The sequence below is a fragment of the Peromyscus californicus genome, unplaced genomic scaffold (assembly GCF_007827085.1).
Source record: "Peromyscus californicus insignis strain IS unplaced genomic scaffold, ASM782708v3 Scaffold_15__1_contigs__length_86483966, whole genome shotgun sequence".
Taxonomy (NCBI): Eukaryota; Metazoa; Chordata; class Mammalia; order Rodentia; family Cricetidae; genus Peromyscus; species Peromyscus californicus.
The window spans coordinates 30,334,598-30,354,225 of record NW_026294447.1 but is presented as its reverse complement, the minus strand read 5'-3'; the positions used below and the strand labels follow the sequence as shown (position 1 = coordinate 30,354,225).

Genomic DNA, 19,628 nt, shown 5'->3' with positions numbered 1-19,628 from the left:
TAATTTTACTTAGACTGTAATGAATACCCACAGAAGCATAAGCACTGATTATTTTCAAAATATGACAATAAATAATGTATATAAGATGAAACAAATATGATTTAACTTTACTTATATGACACTTTTTATAATGCCAATATTAAAGATTTGATGAATGGAATAATTTGTAAGTTTTCTGTTTTGAATTTGTTTGAGTCAGGGCCCTGCTATATAACCCAGGCTGGCTGTAAAACCTCAATCCTCCCACTTCAGCCTCCTTGGTCCTGGAATTGTAAACAAGTTTCACCATGCCTAAATATAAATCTAAACTTAAGAGAGTGATTTCTCTATTTTAAAATCGGTACTGAAATGGCCCCCACAGTGTGTCTGCATGCACAAGACCATCCCAAGATTAAGCTAGATAATTTTAGAATGGACAGAGTGGGGACTTATGAAGTCCCACCCTTATGTGAGGAGTTTTAGCCAATGATGACTTCTGGGTAAGAGAAAGTCAGTACTCTTCAGCAATTCAGCCCCTGAGAGGCTAGCCAGAAAACAGAAGATGATCCTACAGTCTTGGACATATAAGCAAAATGAAGTAGACATGTGTTTACAAAATGAGCACATGAAGTTGTAAAAATAAAATCATTACATAATAGGGAAGAGGTTGGAGGGAGGGAATCAGGGATGGATATGATTACAATATCCTATGTGCATTCATGGACATAATGGGAAAAGTTTTGAAAACACTGAAACTCTCTAATATAAACTAGTGAATGGGAGGATGTACATGTTGTTGATGGACTGTCATAGCATTACTATTGTTCCTCAGATTACAAAAAATACAAGATCAATAACAATTCCCATGTAGAGCAGGATTTTGAAAACTGAAATTTTCTATTTTAATACTGAAATCTTCAGAAAAACTTAAAATAAAAACATGTTTTACTATACAATTGCATAAAGGTATATAAAGTTTATTTTTAATAGTTTATGAATCCTTCAATGAATTCTATACCTTTTAACATTAATATAATAAAATATGAAGTTTTATGGAGTTATATAATAGATAGGATGTATCACATATATAACTGCAAGTCAATTATATCCCAACATCTGTGTTTATTCATTTATTAGTTTCCATGGATGTTTTAAACTAATTTTATATTCATATATGCTTGATTGATTAAAAAAGTAATTAAAGGAACTTAAAAAGTGAGTCTCCCTCCCCATGGGAGACCTTGCCTTGGAGGAGGTGGGAATGGGGGTGGTTTGGGGAGAAAGGCTAGGGGCAGGAGGAGGGAGGAGAGGGGAATCTGTAGTTGGTATGTAAAATGAATAGAAAAATCTCTTAATAATAATAATTAAAAAGAAAATTTTTTTAAAAAAGTGAGACTCCCTCCAAAGCAAAAAATTCCTCTCAGGGTATGTAGATTCTTATATATACAGGACATTTCTGCACCCAATTTTGCCTGCTCATTTCATTTAATATATCTTAGAGAACACTAATCCATTTTGTTTTGTATAGACAACCTAATATTTCATTAAAGTAAATAAATCAGTTCACAAAAATATAACTGTTTAAAAAGTACTTAGTTCTGAGGCCATGCATTTCATACATGTTTGTGAATGCATACATAAGTCCCAGAAATAAAATGCTTAGGGCATAGATTGACTTTGTCCCTGAAGTCCTGACCATGGTTCTGCCTCTTCGGTAAAGATATGGTATACAATAAAATGAAATTTGATGTCTGTAATTGTATCTTATACCATTTCACAGTTACAACATATAAATGCTCCAGACTGTTATCCAGGAATTACCTAAGGTCAACAGGATTCTATTTTCTCAAAGCATGTACCACACCAGAAATGTCATACTCCTCACCCAAACTTCAGTTCTTCAGGTAAAGATCCATTTATGTATGATATGAATTTTCTTTCTTGCAATAAATTTTATTAAGAATTTGCTATGTGCCACATATCATAAAATAAATGTTACCTCATGTTTCCAAAATTCACTCCAAGAACCACATTAGGTGATTGCATGTTCTTTTATGACTGCTCTATAAAGTAAAAAAAGAAAATCTAGCAAACCTCGGGGAAGGTCAAACAGTAAGTACCTAATGAATCAAGCCTGTCATGGATGACCAGTTACCTCCACAAAATGCCTTGTACAGCACGATGTAAATAAGAGTCCATTAGATCACTAAAGGTTGTGGTTTAGTTTGGATGTATGCCCTACAGAGTTCTATGTTTTAAAGCTTAAGTGCCCAGGTTTGTACTCCTGCAAACTGCCTAGGACTCCTAAGAGATGGGGACTGGAATGAGTTCATTCAGTTATTGGGACATACCGATGGTGTCTCCCCTCCAACTCTCTCTCTCTCTCTCTCTCTCTCTCTCTCTCTCTCTCTCTCTCTCTCTCCCCTCTCTTTCTCTTGCCCACTTTCCTTCCTTCCTAAAGATATGACTGCTCAATTTTACACATATATCTTCCAGTCTCATCATTGGATTACATATTTTATGTGCACTGTGCATGTGCATGTGCCCATGGAGGTAGAAGGGTGTTAGATCCCTTGGAAATTGAATTACAGAAAGTTATTAACCACCTGATGTGGGTGCCAGAAAGTAAACCCAGGTCCTCTAGAAGAGCAGTAAGTATTCTTCACTGCTGAGTCATCTTCTCACCTCCAGAATGTGACTTTTAAGGATATTTTCTTTAATATTAAGTCAGTAGCCTCAGGCATTTCTGTCATAATACAAAGATCACATAGATTCTACAGTAACATTCACATATACAGATCAGTGCAGTAGTAAAAGAAAGCAATTGAGTTTGTGATTATGATACTGTCACTTTCCTACATTATCATGTAAAGTTTTTCTTTATTCCTTGAGAGTACATTGAAATTAAATGTCGTATAATGAATTCTGATACTTAGTTTTAATACCAAATTGCTGTTGCTGTGGCTGTCTCACAGTCTTACAAAATTTGACACCTATTATATTCATGTATTCTCAAGAAATATGGTTCCCCATATAACAATTTTCTTGAACAATGATAAAATCTCTAAGAACTCAGAGAACTTGTGAAACACATTAGAAGTTAATAGGATACCTATTTCTAAGATGAGCATCCATACTTAAACATCATCACTAAGAGCCTAAAACAGCCTCACTAAGTGATCATCAGTTCTCTGAAAGTACAAACTGACTTGGATCTCATTATTAGTGATGGTAAGATTCTAAAACCAGATTTACCCTGAAATAATGGGTAAAACTAAATTAGTCACTCTGCATTTACACTATTTTTCTTTACTTTTTTATTTAATGAAAATGTATTTACATAGCCTCCCTTATCTTCCCAAATTCACAGTCTCCTCTTTAATCATTGCTGTTATAAATACATACAAGTGTTTAATTATTTCAAGTTATCATAGATATGAAACTGTGCCATGCAGAGCTCATAATAATTTTCTTTCCTTTCTTAAGATTATGTAACTTTAACATATTAACAACCAAGGAGGTCTTTGGAATCTATAAGGACAACAATGATATACTCTTTACTATCCACTTCCCTTAAATTCACAAAATTTGAATATTCATGAGCCCAGCACACAGTACATCTATCTTATAATTAACGTGGAGCTGCCATTTGTTAAGGTACCTATAATCATCTTAATTAAAAAGTAAGAATTTACTTATCTTGGTGTTTGTTCTACATGTTGCACAAAGCCAACTTTTAAAACATGAGCAATCAAGTCTCATCCGTTCACTGTCTTTCAATTGTTTACTTAAAAATCATAAAAGTATAGCTTTCATATAGCCATTACCTTTAGTAGACTATTCAAAACACAAGATTAATTGTACCAACAGTATATCCAGATGTAATGGCCTATGTTTATAATCCAAGCACTTGAAGAGAGGGTAAAATAAATGTGTTTCTGTGTTTAGAGCCAGCATGCACTAAATAGCCTTCATTCATTCATCAGTACAGCAAATCCATGTGTCAGATAAGAGAAATGAAAAGAACCTAAAATAATTCAAACCACAGACAAAATAACTTTGATAATTATTTCATGTGAATTAGTTTCTCCAGCCAAAAATGATTATATAGATTTGCATAAACACTATTATTAAAACAGTTTCTCGGCATGAACACTGTTAAGCCTAGGTAGTTTTAAAATTAAATTAGAGACACTGATTAAAAATGGAAATAATCTTGTGTCAGTGGATAAAAACAGCACAAACTATTTGCTGTAGGAAAATGTTTACAAATAATAGCCCACTTCCAAGATCATATGACAAATAAATTAGTGCCCTACTGGGGCTCTTGCCACTTATGTAAATGTCACATGGAAAATTAGCGCAACTCATCATCCCTTCCCTCTATCAGCAAGAGTTCAGCAGTTCAATAAAACATAAATCTTGGTGACCTAAAAATTGTACTGCTGTACTTGTAATTTCCTGCAAACAAGTCTTGGAGTAACTTAGTGATGCTGTTGCTTAGTAACCCACTGGCCAAGGTGAAGGACTTTGCCGTCACAGGACAGCAAGAGGAGATGACTGATCTGCATTGGTTTCATGGTTAATTTGTTCACTAAATTTCGTGATAGTCCAAAAATAATGGATGCTAGACACAAAAAGGCATTAAATTAACCATTGGTTTAGTGAAGAAACGATCTATCTCCAGAATTGGACTTTAACTATAAAACCTCTGTGCATTAGACTGTGCATATGCCACATTAAAGAAAAAGTAAATTTGTGTCTTGAAGTAGTTCAAAGCAAGAATGAGCCCAAATTTGAAATTCCTATTTCTCTACTGGTGTCTTCCATCTTTCTCTAACAAAAGGTTTTGCTCTATATTTATTGACAAGCACACACACACTTACACACACACACTTACACACACACACACACACACACACACATCCTTTGGTAAAGGAAAGTAATAAAAAATATTATCTTAATCAATGTTTTAACCAGTTTATAAGGGAAGAATTTGCTTTATTGAGCCAGAGCAGCACTCAAAACTGTGAACAGATGTCTCAACCTACATCAATAGCTTGCTTCTAAGTAGATGATATTATATTTATCTAACATACGTGTAAGCACTCAGACACTACACTTCCTCCTGACACACACACACACACACACACACACACACACACACACACACACACACACACAATCAGGCATTATTCTGGGTCAGGAGCATGGAATAGTGTGCATAATTTAAGATAGCTCACTTTGAGTTGAAAGATAGTTCACTTTGACTTGAAAGATAGCTCACTTTGGGTTGAGGAAGCTGATTACATGGCAATCACAAAATGTAGTAAGACTGGTTATTTTTCCATTAAGGCAAGCAAAATTTAAACAGATTGAATTCACATTAGAAAAAGAGATTGAGTGCAGAGATTTAAATGATCTTAAGAAATCTCTAAAGTCAAATTCTAAAACAAAAAATGAGATGTATGTAAAATAGGTACAAAAAGACTACAGAGATAATAAATTATTTTGACTCATGTGACTAATGCTTTAAAAATTATAGGAATCAAAATAAACAAACAGTTTTTAAATGATTTAAATTATAGCTTCATGCCAGGCAGGGGTGGCACACACCTTTAATCCCAGCACCTGGGAGGCAGAGCCAAGCGAATCTCTGTGAGTTCAAAGCCAGCTTGGTCTACAGAGCAAGATCCAGGACAGGCACCAAAACTACACAGATAAACCCTGTCTCGAAAAAAAAAATATGATTTCATAATTGAAAGGTTATCAGCTAAGGTTTCTTGAAATTTATTTCTATTTTGTTACACAGAAATGGAATTTGCAAGTTAAAAGTTCTGAGATCACATATTTGCTCTAAAGTTTGAAGTCGTCTTATCCCTGGGAAAGTAAGGAAGGTCTCTTTTCCTCTGCATCTCCCCATGACTTGTCATCTTCTCTTTTTTCTTTTTTTCCCTTCCCATCTTCCCATACAGTATCACCATCTCCATATCATATCAGAAATCATTTTATGAAGTAACCAGGCTATAACCCCCTAAACATAGTAATATTAATTTTGAGGAATACATGTAAGGAGAATTTCAAAGCATGTCTTTTCTTCAAAATTGTAGCACATATACATATTTATGGAAAAGAAATCAGTTTTTAATGTTAAGAATAGAAAGGGCATGTTTCTCTTGCTTACTACTATTCATTGCACAAGTAAGTTTTGAACACCTCATTTTCATATTAATTATAATAGACAGAGGTTAAGAAGAAAGTGGGCCTATATTATATGGGAATCTTTTCTTTTTTTTAGCTTTATGAAAAATCTGTTTAATGGTACATCAGGGAACTTCCAAAGAATCTTAAGGGTCAACATTTTCAGACTGTATTCCATTACTTTACTAAAACAAAAATTCAGAACACATTTAAGAGTAACATTTAATTACTTTGCCTTTTCCAAACCCTGTTTAAAACAAGATGTAGTCACTTCCAAAAACAAATAATAATACAGCACTTTTCATTGACTAATATACTTTTTCATTATGTGGCTCTTTCATAGACATCTGTAACTCTCATATAGGTATATAAACAAATATTGTAGATACTTTCTAACATGTTACATGTGGGTGAGTAAAACAACTACATAAATATATAAACTACAATACTTTAATATAGATATATAGACCAGTGTGTTTGAATATGAGGCTGTGTCTGCTGTGAAATTTTTGGAAAATTAAAAATCAAATGAATTTTTTAAAAAAAGAAAAAAATGTTAGATATACCCAAGTTTGGGAGTTTGGTGTTCAACTCTGTTGAAAATTGATATAGGTTTGGATAATATGGAAAAATGCAAGAAGTACACTGGGATTGTTGCAAAAGATTTCAAAACAAAGTTAAAACATGAAAGAGTAGGAACTGTTGAAGTCAGATTCACCCCCCTACATGTTTTATCCAGATTAGTATGTATCTATATGGACACATGATGAAAAACATATTATGTTAGCATTCTATATTCCCTTGATGAAATGACCTTTTATGTGTTGCCTGGTACTCTACCAGTGATGTATTCTTATATATATATTTCACTTTAAATTTTCCATTATCCGTGGACATGTTGGTACATACCTATGACCTCAGCATGGAGAAGTATGAGGCAGAAGGATTATCAGTTTGAGATTACCAAGGCTTAATTATAAAACAAATACAAATACCTTACCTCACTTATAACAAACACAAAAGTCACCCTATAATGATATGTATTGGACTTTTTATATTTTATTGCTATGTATTTTGAGACCCAGACCACATGAGGAAAACTATATGCCTTGCAGCATCCAGTGCACTCATTTACTACAGAAAATAAGAACTTGAGAAATGCACATTACTAGGTTTTAAATGCAGATAAAGGAAAAATCACACATCAAAATATTTAAAGATAATTCTTGAAGAAAATATGTTTAAAAGTAAAGATGGCTCACATAGAAAAATAGGTTCTAAAGCGAAACTTGTGATTCAGTTAGAAAACATTCTGATGACAAAGAGCCCATTGGAAAGAAGAGATAAAAGAGCTACAGAGGACATCTGCAATAATTCCCTATAAGGTCAGATTCCAAAGTGCTGTAGGTAATGACAGAAGGAAGGACGCAGTGCTACAGATGAATACAAAACAGTATCTGAAGGCACTTTATTGCATTATATGGTAATTCTGCAGTCCTTGGGCCTTTTCTTCTTCAGCATTTTAGCCCTTACTTGACAGAGGACATAAGTAACACAGCTTATTAAGTCTGTGAATCTGGGACTGACACAACCTAAGATTGAAAAATGTCCCCACAGCTTTAATGGATGAGCACAAAATGTCAAAATGAAATATCATGCAGCAAAAGCTAAAAACACTCAGAACCATAACTCTAAAAGTGAGGGATGCGTTTAAAGTCTCTATATAAAATAAGTATAAGGGATTAATCCCATGAACCATTAAAAGTTATTTTCCAGAGGTACAGCTTTGATACTAACAGAAAACTGTAATTTATAATGGCGGGCTTCAACTTTGCACTGAACTGTCTGGGCCTCATCAAGTCACATCTAGAACATGGTGTATCATTCAGAACTCCAGTAGGATTTCTGGAGATTCAAACACAAGCTAGTCTTAAACATTTCTTACCTAATTGTTTGGTCTGCTAGTCTAATTATTTACCATTGAGCATGATGGTTTCTGTGTTTTGTTTTGTTTTGGTTCTTTCCATGCATGGCTTTTATAACTTTGATTCCCAGTTAATTGAGATGATTTATAATACAATTTTGAGTTTACTTCAGATTCTTCATCAGAAACAACAGAAAAATTTCTGTGCTGCTCTTTCTTCATTTGTCTATGGTCTATATTGCCTTGACTGATTTTTCTATATTGAACCCTCTTCCTGTTCCAGAAACAAATAACAATCAATCATTTTCTGTTATAATTTTGACAACAAACTATATTTGATAATTTTTGTTTCTAAGGCAATCATTGTTCCTAAGACACAATACTCTACAGAATTCTTTTCCTGTAGTATTGTGTGTGTGTGTGTTCTTGCATGTGCACATGTAAGTTCAGGTGCACATGTGCAAGTGAAGGCATCAATCAACTTCTCTCATTTTTTTTTTTAGTCATTTACTTAATTATTTCAAGTCTTAGGCTCTCAGTGAACCAGAAACTCACTGATTGGCTACCTTGACTGACCACTGAGCTCCTGGATTCTTTCTGTCTCCACATACTCAGTCCTGGATATGCAGATGTGCATCTCCTCACCTGGGTTTTATGTGAATACTAGGGAACTCTATTTATGTGTCTATTGTTGCATAAGCACCTTACTGACTGAGCTATTTCTCCAGCATACTCCTATGTCTTTGTCTGGTCCTATTTTGTTTCAGGTTTGAAATAGATTGGACTTTGTTTCTTAATTGTTCAATTAACTATGATATTCAATATCACAGAATATTTGGCAAGAAGAACAATAGATTTTATGAATATTAATTCCATATTTAAAGACATAGTGTTTTGATTTCAGCAATTAAGTATTTTGATATTAGTTTCTTCATACATCTCTATCATTTAAATTTTCTGATATTCTATTAATTTTTATTTCATGTACATGAGTGTTAATACATGTGTACCTCACAAATGCAGTAGTTTTGGGGACCAGAAGAGGGCGATAGAGCCTCTGACTGGAGTTACATATAGTTGAGAGCTGCCACATGAATATGAGAAAAAAAACACAGTTCCCCCGAAAGACTATAGGAAAAGCAAAGGTCCTCTTAACCACCAAGCCATCTCTCCAGAATTAAAAAAAAAAAGCAAAAAAAAAAAAAAATCAACCTGTGTCTTTATATGAACCATTGATCACATAATAGATCATAAATTTTGCTTTGTGAAACTGTTCCACAATATTTAGTGATATTTACATTAATTATTACTCTACAATAATTGCTATATTTAGATAAAAGTCTTTTGATGACCTTTATACTTATGGGAGTTGGTAACTTTTGTGTATTCTGCTGAACTAAAAGTGGGGTGCATAAACTGAAAAGAATGTCTTCAGCTTAATAAATCCCATATCCTACATATTAATTTTGAAATCAGAGTATGTTTAAGCACTGTTTAATAAAGGTAAGAAATATTGAAATTGCAGATGCTCTCACTCAGATATTTTTCTTTGAACTTCATAAAACATTTGCAAAAATGGATGACAGGTAACACATGATATTGTGATATGACTGACTATTTGATTAACTAATGAAAGCCATCTCAATAATGGAATCCGGTCCTAGATTTGAAAGTGCAGCTAAGATTTGCTTTTAGCTGATGCCATATATAAATGAATGGCTATTCCAGGGATTAAGTTAAAAGGTTGTTTTTAAACCCAAATGAGTGGATTCTTAAAATCATTTGTTAGTAAATTAATTTTTAAAAGACCTCAAATAAAACCAACATAGTTGATCAGTTCTTGATAGAGCCATTAAAATTGAAGAGCCAGTTTTTCAAAGTGATAAGAATGTCTCTCATTTAAAATGCTCAGACCCTCCACTGAGTTAAGAACATTAGAATCAGGAGACTCATGAAATCATATGGAAGGAAGCTATAAAATCTGCACACTTCCCTAACCTTATGCAGTAGGCTTGATGGATAGATTCTTCTAGAATGAATAATAATATTTATGAATAACTATCATTTATAAATATAGAATAAAAGATGATGCTTGATTATAATGCTAATTGAGAATAAGCAGACATGTCAACATATATAAGCATCCTGAAAGGTATTTAATTAATTTAATTCTTCTTTTCTAAAATACAGTACATTTCATAGTTGATAGTGAATTTTTGTCATTATTTGAAGTGGTACAGTGCATATGTTTTTATTCTTTTAGAATCTTAGGCTTATTAAAATAACTTATCTACATGAGTCACAGTTTTAAACTTTTGTGTTTAGTGATTATTTTTCCCATTCTTTTTGTTTGCATCACAGATTTGTTTGAACTGTTCATTTGAACTCTCAGAGAGGTAGTTACAGACAATTGTATTTGTGTTCCTTTTTTTAAGAACAGCAACTTCAACTAATTTCGTCTGTGTGTGCATTTTGTGATGGCTGACCCTGCAAATTTATTCAATAAATTTGACTAATGGCAGATTTCCCAGTGAAGTACAGCCTCTAGATGTTGAAAAGTCACACACACAGGAGAGATGCTGCCAGCCTCACCACCAGACTCTTTCCATTGACTGAACAGAGTCCTGGAAGAAAGCCTTAGCCTGCATGCCTGTTACTGTAAGACTGGGAAAGCAGAGCAGGCAGTGTGCCTGAAGTAACAGGAAATAAATGAGCACAGAGAGAGTAAACTTAAGGATGTTCTAAGTAACTGGTATTTTGGTACATGGTGACATTGGTTATTTATTTTATTTTTATTTTTTATTTTATCCTTATTATTTTTAATTTTATAGCTAAATTTGAAGGATATTTATAATGAAGAAACTAAGGAGGAACAAAAATGTTCCTCTAACCATATCTTCCTCTTCCACCAGAGTCCAGGCCAACACCTTGAAGCCCATGTCAGACTATCCCTCAACCTGTACTCTCCAAGCATAACTCCAACTGCCCCTCTTCTTCTCATCACCATCTCTCAGCCTACACCTCTGACAGAAGCTTTCCACCCCATCAAAGGCCAGGCCAGTTCCCCTAAAACCAGGTAAGCCACTCCCACACCATCTCCTGTCCTGTCTCTGCCTGCCCAGCTAAACCTCCAGGATAATAAACCCCAGAGTTCCTCTGCACAAATCAGACAGAGCCAGAACTGCAGTCCCAAATTTGGGCATCAACTCTCTGCTGAACAAGTCTGGGACACTATGAAAAGACCAAACCTAAGAATAATAAGAAGAGAGGAAGGAGAAAATTCCCAGCTCAAAGGCAAAAAAAAAAAATTAGAAAAAAAATGTTCCTAACCTAATAAACTAAACCAGAAAAGAAGGATCCTTGCCACATAATAATCAAGACACTAAATGTGCAGAACAAAGAAGGAATATTAAAAGCTGCAAGGCAAAAAAAGCCAAATAACATGTAAAGGAAGATCTTTTAGAATTACACCAACTTCTCAATGGAGACTCTAAATGCCAGAAGGGCCTGGACAGATGTGCTGCAGACTCTAAGAGACCACAGGTGCCAGTCCAGACTACTATACCCAGAAAAACTTTCAATCACTATAGACAGAGAAAACAAGATATTCTATGATAAAGTGAAATATAAAAAAGTGTCTGTCCATAAAATCAGCCCTACAGAAGATACTAGAAGGAAAACTCAACTGAAGTAAATTAACTACACACATAAAAATATAGGCAATAAATAATCTCACACTAGCCAAACTAAAAGAAAATACACACACACACACACACACACACACACACACACACACACACACACACACAAAACCACCATCAAAAACTACAACATAATAACAGGAATTAAAAATCACTGAACATGGATATCTCTCACTATCAATGGACTCAATTCCCCAATAAAAATACACAGACTAAAAGAATGGATGAAAAAACAAAATCCTTCCTTCTACTGCATACAAGAAAAACACTTTACCATAAGATATAGACATTAGCTCAGAGTAAAGATGGGAAAAAATATTTTCTAAGCAAATGACTCTAAGAAACAAACTGGTGAACCTATTCTAATGTCTAACAAAATACACATCAAACCAAAATTAATCGAAAGAAATGGGGAAGATCACTTCATATTTATCAAAGGAAAAATCCACCAATATGATATCTCAATTTTCACCATCTATGCCCCCAAAACAAGGAAACCCACATATGTAAAAGAAATACTACTAAAGCTTAAATCACATATCAAACCACACATAATAATTATGGGAGACATCAATAACCCACTCTCACCAATGGACAGATCATCCAGACAAAAACTAAACAGAGAAATACTGGAGCTCACAGACATTATGACCCAAATGGACCTAACAGATATATACAGAACATTTCACCCAAACACAAAAGAATACATTTTTTCCTAAGCACCTCATGAAACATTCTCCAAAATTGGCCATGTACTTGGTCACAAAGCAAGTCTCAAGAGGTACAAGAAAATTGGAATGCAAATTGCATCCTATCAGACCACCATGGATCAAAGCTGGATTTCACCAACAACAGAAAACCTACAATATCATAGAAACTTAACAACTCTCCACTGAATTACCACTGGGTCAAGGAAAAAGAAAGAAAGAAATTAAAGACTTCCTAAAACTCAATGAAAATGAATGTGCAACAAGCCCAAACTTATGGGACACAATGAAGTGGTGCTAAAAAGTTCATAGCACGAAGTGCCTTCATAAAAAATTTGGAGAGATTTCATACTAGTGACTTAACAGCACACCTGAAAACTACTGCACAAAAAGAAACAAACACACCCAAGTGGAGTAGAAAGCAGGAGATAATCAAACAAAGAGCTAAAATCAATGAAATAGAAACAAAGAGAACAAAACAAAGAATCAATGAAGCAAAGACTTGATGCTTTGAGAAAGTCAACAAGATAGATACACTTTTATATTAACTAACTAAAAGATAGAGAGAAACTATTCAACCTAACAAAATCAGAAACAGAAAGGGGGACAAAACAACAGACCCTGAGGAAATCCTGAGAATCGTTAGGTCATACTTCAAAAATATGTACTCTACAACATTGGAAGAATCTAAAAAAATAAACATTTTCTTAATAGTTACCACTTACCAAAACTAAATCAAGATCAGATAACCAGTTTAAGTAGGCCTACAACCCATAAGAAAATAGAAACAGTCATTAAAAGTCTCCTAACCAAAGAAAGCCCAGAGACAGATGGTTTCAGGGAAAAATTCTACCAGATTTTCAAAGAAGGGCTAATGCCAATATTCCTCAAATTTTTACACAAAATGGAAACAGAAGGAACTTTGTCAAATTCTTTTTATGAGAACATGGTCGCCCTCATGTTCAAAGTGCACAAAGACTCCACAAAGAAAGAGAATTACAGGTCAATTTTTCTCATAAACATTGATGCAAAAATACCTAGTAAAGCACTCAGAAACTGAATCTAAGAACATATCAACAAGTTCATTGGCCATGATGAAGCAGGATTGATCCCAGAGAAGCAGGGATAGTTCAACATATGAAAATCTATCAATGAAATCTATCATATAAACAAGCTGAAAAAAAAAAAAAAACACATTATCGTCTCACTAGATGCCGAAAAAGCCTTTGACAAAATCTAACATCCCTTCATCAGAAAGGTCTTGGAAAGATCAAGGATACAAGGGACATGCCTAAATATAACAAAGGTGATATACAGCAAGCTGATAGCCAATATCAAATTAGATTGAGAGAAATTTAAAACAATTGCACTAAAAATCAGGAATAAGACAAAGCTATCCACTCTCTCCATACCTATGCAATATATTACTTGAAGATCTAGCTGACCCTAACAGAAGAGAAAATGAGAAATAGCCCTGAACACTTGGGCATAGGAGAAAACTTCCTGAATAGAACTCAGTAGCACAGTCACTAAGATCAATATTTGTTAAGTGGGACCTCAGGAAACAAAAAAACTTCTGTAAAGCAAAGGACACAATCAACAGGACAAAACCCCAGTCTACAGAATGGGAAAAGATCTTCACCAACTCCACGTCTGACAGGACTGATTTCCAAAATACATAAAGAACTCATGAAACTAGACATCAAAAAACAAACAATCAAACAGAAACAAATAATCCAATTAAAAATAGGTACAGAGCTAAACAGAGAATTCTCTCTCTCTCTCTCTTCCTCTCTTTGTTTTTTTTTTGTTTTGTTTTTTTTTGTTTTTTTTTGTTTTTCAACACAGGGTGTCTCTGTGTGGCTTTGCGCCTTTCCTGGAACTCACTCTGTAGACCAGGCTGGCCTCGAACTCACAGAGATCCACCTGGCTCTGCCTCCCAAGTGCTGGGATTAAAGGCCTGCGCCATCACAGCCTGGCAACAGAGAATTTTCAACAGAAGAATCTCAAATGGCCTAGAAACACTCAAAGAAATGTCCAACATCCTTAGCCATCAGGGAAATGCAAATCAAAATGACTTGAGATTCCATCTTACACATGTCATAAAGGCTGAGATAAAAAAGACAAGTGACATCCAGTTAAGCCAGCACAATTTTTTGAAAATGCTTTCTTTTTTCCATTGTGCACTTTTGGCTCCCTCATGTTCCTACTCCCACCCAACACCAGTCCAACTAAATCTGTTTTTAGAGTATTCCCCCTCAAGTTCTTGTTACCTAGCCTCTCTGTTGATTGTAGCGTAGTAGTACTTTACTTTATAGCTAAAATCCAGTTGTAAGTGAGACATACTGTGTTTGTCTTTCTGTGTCTGGGTTACCTCACTTGGGGTGATTTCTTCTAGCTTCACTCATTTGACTGCAAATTTCATGATGCCATGTTTTAATACCCGAGTAATACTCCGTTGTATAAATGTATCATATTTTCTTTATCCATTCGTCAGTGGAGGGACATCTAGGTTGTTTCCAGGTTCTGGCTATTACAAATAAAGCTGCTATGAACATAGTTGAGCAAGTCTCCATATTGTATGATTGAGCATCATTTGAGTATATGCCCAAAAGTGGTATGGCTAAGTCTTGAGGTAGATCAGTTTCCGGTTTTCTGTGAAAATAGCATATTGATTTCCAAAGTGGCTGTACAAGTTTGCACTCACTCCTAGCAGCAATGGAGGAGTGTTATCTTGCTTCAGATCCTCACCAGTATGAGCTGTCACTTGTCTTTTTTTTTTTTTTAAAGATTTATTTATTATGTATACAACATTCTGCCTCCATGTATGCCTGCAGGCCAGGAGAGGGCACCAGATCTCATTATAGATCATGTAGTTGCTGGGAATTGAACTCAGGACCTCTGGAAGAACAGCCAGTGTTCTTAACCTCTGAGCCATCTCTCCAGCCTATTTTGCAATACAATTCAGTTCTACATATGAGCCACGGATTCCCTTGTTCTCCCCACTCCTGCCCCCCTCACCTTCCCCCTAGCCCACTCCCCATTCCCACATCCTCCAGGGCAAAGCCTCCCCCGCGGACTGAGATCAACCTGGTAGACTCAGTCCAAGCAGGTCCTGTCCCCTCCTCCCAGGCCGAGCCAAGTGACCCTGCATAGGCCCCAGGTTTCAAACAGCCAACTCATGCAATGAGCACAGGACCTGGTCCCACTGCTTGGGTGCCTCCCAAACAGATCAAGCCAATCAACTGTCTCACCCATTCAGAGGGCCTGATCCAGTTGGGGACCCCTCAGCCATTGGTTCATAGTTCATGTGTTTCCATTTGTTTGGCTATTTGTCCCTGTGCTTTATCCAACCTTGGTCTCAACAATTCTTGCTCATATACACCCTCCTCTTTCTCACTAATTGGACTCCCAGAGCTCCACCTGGGACCTAGCCGTGGATCTCTGCATCCAGATCCCTCAGTCATTGCATGGGGTTTCTAGCACGACAATTAGGGTGTTTGGCCATCCCATCACCAGAGTAGGTCAGTTCGGGCTGTATCTCGATCATTGCCAGCAGTCTGTTGTGGGGTATCTTTGTGGATTTCTGTGGGCCTCTCTAGCATTTGCTTCTTCCTATTCTCATGTGGTCTTCATTTACCATGGTCTCCTCCCTCTCTATTCTTGATCCAGCTGGGATCTCCTGCTCCCCCAAGGTCTCTTTCCCTCGACCCTTGCCCTTCATTACCCCCATTCATGTCCAGGCTGTTCATGTAGATCTCATCCATTTCTCCGTCATTGGGTGATCCCCGTGTCTTTCTTGGGGTATATACCCAAGGAATGCTCAATCATACCACAAGAGCACTTGCTCAGCTATGTTCATATCAGCATTGTTTGTAATAGCCAGAACATGGAAACAACCTAGATGCCCTTCAACTGAAGAATGGATAAATAAAATGTGGTACATATACACAATGGAATACTACTCAGCAGAGAAAAACAATGACATCATGAGGTTTGCAGGCAAATGGATGGATCTAGAAAAAATCATCCTGAGTGAGGTAACCCAGACTCAGAAAGTCAAACATGGTATGTACTCACTCATAGGAGGATACTAGATGTGGAACAAGGATGACTGGACTGCTACTCACATCACCAGGGAGGCTACCTGGAAACAGGACCCCAAGAAAGACACAGGGATTGCTTTATTCTTTTCTGATTCTATTATTTCTTTTTTTCCAGCTTTTTTTTATTTAGAAATCTTCTTCTCACCCTACATACCACCCACAGATCCCACCTCCTCCCTCCTCCCTCCTCCCTCCTCCCACCCCCCACAACCCTCCCTCTCAAGCCAACCCCCATCCCCACATCCTCCAAATTGATGTAGCTGGGCAGAGAGAGGAAGTAAGATGGCAGGACACAGAAAGGTATATAGGCATGAGTATACAGGAAGTAGCTCTTACTTGGGCTGAAGATTTCCTAGTAGTAAAAACTTGTGGCTGGTTTGTTCTGTTCCTCTGACCTTTCAGCTTTCACCCCAATATCTGGCTCCAGGTTTTTTATTAATAAGATAAATAATCTTTTAGCAATTCGTGTTACACTAAGGGGTTCCAGCACAGGAATGTGGTGCAGTGGATACCAAGAAATGGTATTTGGCCAGGCACACTCTAAAGTTGCCATTTACATTAATCCTGGCATATGTTTACCAAACTGGGTACATTTGATGGAGTTTAATAAGGGTAAAAAATAAAATTTATTTCCAGAAGCATGGCGAAGGAACCGTGGAATTAAGGACAGATTGTAGATTTTAGTTTTGAGGCAGTGGACTAGTTCCCACACATCAATCAATAAAAATAGCCCCACAAGGAGTAGAACACCCAGAATTCTATCTCCATGAGCCTGGTGTAGTTGCCATATGACATGCTAGAATGAAACTCGTGAATCACAATGAAGTAAAATGTCAACTGTCTGAAGACAGCAGATGAAGCCATGCATGCTAATAAGGAGAAAGCATGACAGCTAAGGTGTGATGCGCAAAGAGAAAGCTGCCTGTCTTGATTCCAACTCTAAATTACAGTTTCACCTGGGACAAATACTGTTTTTAACCCCCACTTTTTATATCTAATCTACAAATGCTAATTTGGGGCAGTGTGTGAAATTGGTCATAAAATTTGAATACTGAAAAAGATGTCAGAGATTGGATCAATAAATCCATTGCTACTGCTAGACTCATTCTTGCTAAGAAATAAGGAAAAGACAGAGCCACAAGGCAAATTATACCAACAGGGTCCACTTCAGTCATTGAAAGTAACAATTTAGAGCTATTAAAAAAGCAGTGACCTGACAAAAATGGATGAGATTCAAGGACTTTGTCCTGGCTAGTTTTATGTCAACTTGACATAAGCTAGAGTCGTTGTAAAAGAGGTAACTTCAATAGGGAAAATTGTACCCTCCAGATTGTCTTGTGATGCTTTTTGGCACCTTGTGGTGCCTTTTTTTGTGATTGATATGGGAGGACCCAACTTACTATGGGCAGGCTAAGCAAGCCATGAGGAGCAAGTCAGTAAACAGCACTCCCCCATTAGAGTGATTGTCCTGCTTAAGTTCCTTCCCTGACTTCCCTCAGTGATGGACTATGGAGTTCAAGCATAAGTTGAAATAAACCCTTTCCTCCCCAGATTGCTTTTGAGCATGATTTCATGAGAGAAACAGAAACCCTAACAAATGCAGGCTCCAAGGGGCTCTACCAATAATTGAGAGGTTCTAGCTTGGATTCTAATAGTTAACTCGGGGGAGAAGGTGAGAAGACATGACGTCAAGGACACAGACACCAGGAGTCAGGAGTCCGTTGAAGGCAAATAACAAACTCATTTATTCAATAACAGGGAAGTCCTTATATACCCTCCTCCCAGCACCCAGTCTGTGTGGTCCTCCCTCATTGGCTGGGCATGATCAGGCACTCTGACAGCAACTGTTGCTAGGTCCTCAGGCAGACTCCAGGTTGGCTCTTAAGGAGTACACTTTGTGCATGCCTTGGCCACTGGTTTGAGCCAATTTCCTCATCATGGGCCTGTCCTGACGCTGTGATTTCAAATACCAGAAAAATGAGCGAAACCTTAGTGTCATTGGAGGGCAAAATAAATTGAGAATTGATATGATAATATTATATTACTGAGGTTATTTGTACAAGTGAAATTAATAATCAAGACATATAAAAATTTCTGTTTAGCTTAATGTATTTTATGTATCTTGAGTATATGTTTCTGAAAATATTATTATGATTGCAATTCATTCATAATATTTACTATGTCTATGTATTCTCAGCAATAAAAAATAACTTCTTCATATTCTATAAGAATTGGGTATTTACATTCATTATAATATACTTTTTAAAATTTGTACTAGCTATTTACGAATTAAAGTGCCAACAATATGGCCTAATACTTTCAATTAATATTAATTCATTGATCTGAGTTAATGAATATTATTTTTATTTTTCTAATCCAAGTGCAAGTTATTTCAGATTTTGTTGTAGCACATTAATACAATTTAGCTAAGAATACCAGCTGAGTAGTAAAACTGAATTTCTTAACATGCTTTAAAAGTTTTTTATTTGAAATTTTGTTAGCCTTGAAAACATATGCTAATAACAAAAAGGAGTCCTTAAATCTTGCTGAATTTGACAAGTTAGATATGTCTTTCAATGTTTGACCATCAACTGAAAATAACTTTAAAAAGAAAGATCATTTCCTTTCAAAGTAGAGGTCATTACATTCTCTTAAGAGACAGGATCTGGCATTTTTATCTTGAGTTTTGCTAAAAACACTTAGGAAAAGGTTTCTGTTTTATGTGAGAGTATTTTTGGTTGGTTTCATTTTCCTTTGTATATTTTCCTTTTTTTCTCCTTTTTTTCCCTCCATTTCCTTTCCCCCTTTTGTTCTCTGTCAAATGATATAAAGAGTAAAATAATTAAGAAAGTATAGAGGAATCAGAAATGAACTTGAGATAAGATAAAAGGGAATGAATTGCCCTGGAGGTTACCTGGAGGTTATATGACTAGTCAGAGGCTGGTGATAGCACGGTGAAAACAGTTGTAAAGAATAAAGGTTGCATGTGGGTGACACAGAATAGCAGCTC

At 35.9% G+C, this 19,628-nt stretch overlaps 1 protein-coding gene across 5 annotated transcripts in view; it reads right to left on the bottom strand.

Moving 5' to 3' along the window:
* Positions 1-19,628, bottom strand: part of Lrfn5 (leucine rich repeat and fibronectin type III domain containing 5) — a 292,776-nt gene that overhangs the window by 155,292 nt on the left and 117,856 nt on the right. The gene's annotated exons all lie outside the window — the stretch shown is intronic.